Raw genomic sequence first — 3001 nt, 5'->3', positions numbered from 1 at the left:
TCTTCTATTTCTTCTTTCATAGCCAATGTTTCCTTGCTGAGTTTTGTTATTGTTGATCTATCCAGAGGTGATAAGGCGATGTTGAAGTCTCCAACTACTATTGTGTTGCTAGCAATGTCCTCCTTAAAATCTGTTAGCAGTTGTTTTAAATATTTAGCTGTTCCCTCATTAGGTGCGTATACATTTAAGAGTGTAATTTCTTCCTGTTGTACGTATCCCTTGATGAAGAGAACGTAGCCTTCGCTGTACCTTCTAATCTTTTTTAACCTGAAATCTATGTTGTTGGATACTAGTATGGCCACTCCAGCTTTTTTGAGGGAGCTGCTTGCTTACAGTATTGTTTTCCATCCCTTGACTTTGAGTCTGTGTTTTTTCTGACAGTTTAGATGAGTTTCTTGTAGGCAGCAGAATGTTGGATTCTGTCTTTGAATCCATTTTACCACTCTGTGTCTCTTAATTGTTGAATTTAGACCATTGACGTTGAGAGAGATTATTGTTATGTGGTTTTGTGTCATCTTTCTGTAAGAGTGTGTTGTGCTTGTAGGGTTTGTCTTGTCTTATAGTCACCCCTTTAGCCCTTCTTTTAGGTTTGGTTTTGAGTCTATGAAGTTCCTGGACTGCTCTTTTTCTAGAAAATAGTGTACCGTTCCTTCGAGTTTGAGTGAGAGTTTAGCCGGATAGAGTATTCTTGGTGAAGCATTCATTTCAGTGAGTTTTTTCACTATATCCCACCATTGCCTTCAGGCTTGGAGGGTTTCCTCTGATAGGTCTGCTGTGAATCTAAGGGGTGCTTCTTTGTATGTGATTTCCTTCTTTTACCTTTCAGCTTGCAGTATTGTGTCTCTATCAGCAGCATCGATCATTCTAACTATGATATGTCTTGGAGTGTTTTTGTTTTTTTTTTTTAGCTGGCACCCTTCAGGCTCCTTGAATCTGAATCGTGGCCATATCAAGCTCTGGGAATTTTTCAGCAATGTTTTCTTTAACTGTGTCTTTTTCATTCGGATTGTTTCCCGGACCTTCTGGTAGTCCAATGTATCTAATATTGTTTCTGTTGGAATCACCTCCTAGGACTCTGATTTGCTCTCGAGCTATTTTGAGGCCCCTTGTCATTGTTTGTTGTTGCCTGTTGGCTTAGTGCAGCTGATCTTCCAGCTCACTGATTCTGTCTTCAGCTGTGGTCATTCTATTGTTGAGGGCACAGACTGAGTTTTTTATTTCATCTACGGAATCCTTAAATCATGACATTTCTGTGCATAGCTTTCCAATTCCTGCTTTCATTTCTTCCTGGATTTTCTCGATTGTCTGATCCATTGTTTCTTTCATGTCCTACTTCAATTTAGTGGATATTTGTCTGACTGTTTCATTGATTTCATTGAACATATTCATGACTTCATACCTGAATTCTTTGTCAGTGAAGTCCCTTATGTGAGTACCATCTACGGAGGCTTCTGGACTCTTTTCATCATCCTCCCCACGTTGTAGGGATTTGCGTTGTTTCTTCTTGTTGGTGTGTAGGTATGGGGCCTGTGATGTTACACTAGATTTTTTGGTATGACTAAACTACCTGCGGCCACGTGAGCGTTGACCCACCTAAAATTAGACCTCACCCACCTCTACCGAAACCATACCCAGTTCTGAAGAGTCCACACCACCACGGGAACCTTGTGTGTGTGTGTGGGGGGGGGGGTGAGTGGTAAAGGCTGGGTGGGGAAGATGTGCAAAGCGTTGGGGACGAAGAGAAAGAGGGTCAGGGCTGCTTTTGTCCCAGGTCCGAGAGGAAACCTGGGGTGTTGGGTAACATTGCTTTGTCCTTCAAGAAGCTTAGGTTTTATCTGGTTACACCCATTCATCTGGTTACACCGATCAATCTGGTTACACCCACCACAGTGCTCCAGAGGCACTTCCACTTCCATTGTGTTTACATGTAAACATGTAAACAGTCTTCCCTATGTTCTCCTTCTCACCCAGTTAATCAGCTTTCCCCTTAATCAGACTGTTAATTTGTAAGATCAGTTTCCCAGAAATCTATGATTTTATATGTATGAGTGAAATATTGCCTTTCTCCTCTCCTTATGCCTTATGAATAGTTTACCTTAAAGGAATATCCTTTTTGTATAGATACAGGAAGACCGTTAACATTATGCTTTGTAACTTAGGATTTGATTGGCCTTGAATATTATTCACTCATGGGCATCTGCTTTCTCGACTTAAGCCTCAGTTGCCCTTAGTTCCTAACACCCCAAAAGCAGGGTCCCGACGAGGGACTGAATGGACCCAGGGCAAGCGGTGAGCTACCCTGGCAGTGAAATGGGCCAGGCCAAAGTGCCACGATTCTTAACTATAAGTTAAGAGTTTGATCATAGACAAATGCTGTCATGATCCAAAGGTAACGACAAGACTAGGATCCTGCTAGGGGTGGAAAAGACTATCTGGCCTGAGCACCGTAGTCTGAGATCAAGATGGCCCTAGGAGAGCAATTCTATAAGTTTAAGATATTTCTTACTGTATCCATACAAAATGATTTATATTATATTTTATATGCTTGTCGGACAAGGAGAGGAGAGGCATGCCCATGGGATTCTGCTCTAGGGTGGGTCCTCCTGCTGAGGGAGGATCTGTCCTAGGAGCAGTCTTCCCTGAGGCTAAGATTTCTACCCCTATTGATTTCTACCCCTATTGATTGTGACCACACCTATGTGTAATTGTTTCCCCAATTCCTCATGGAGAGAGGATTTAACTGTACTCTAGGAGCAGACAGGGCAGAAGGAAGAAGCAGAGGTTCAGAGAGGATCAGAAGGAAGAGGAGGATGAAGGGGGATGGAGAAGGAGAATGAAGTAGCATGGGGGAGAGATAGAAGAAGAGATGAGAGAATCAGAATAAACTACGACTAATACCTACCAGCCTGGCCCTCGTTCCTTCCTCTGCCTGACCACCGCCATCGACCTCTCCGGGGTGGGAGAAGGGTGAGACTACCGAACGCGGGTGGTGGGAGAGATA

Source organism: Sorex fumeus, unplaced genomic scaffold, assembly GCF_029834395.1.
Source record: "Sorex fumeus unplaced genomic scaffold, SorFum_2.1 ptg000065l, whole genome shotgun sequence".
In the NCBI taxonomy this organism is placed as follows: Eukaryota; Metazoa; Chordata; class Mammalia; order Eulipotyphla; family Soricidae; genus Sorex; species Sorex fumeus.
This window is presented reverse-complemented; position numbering follows the sequence as displayed.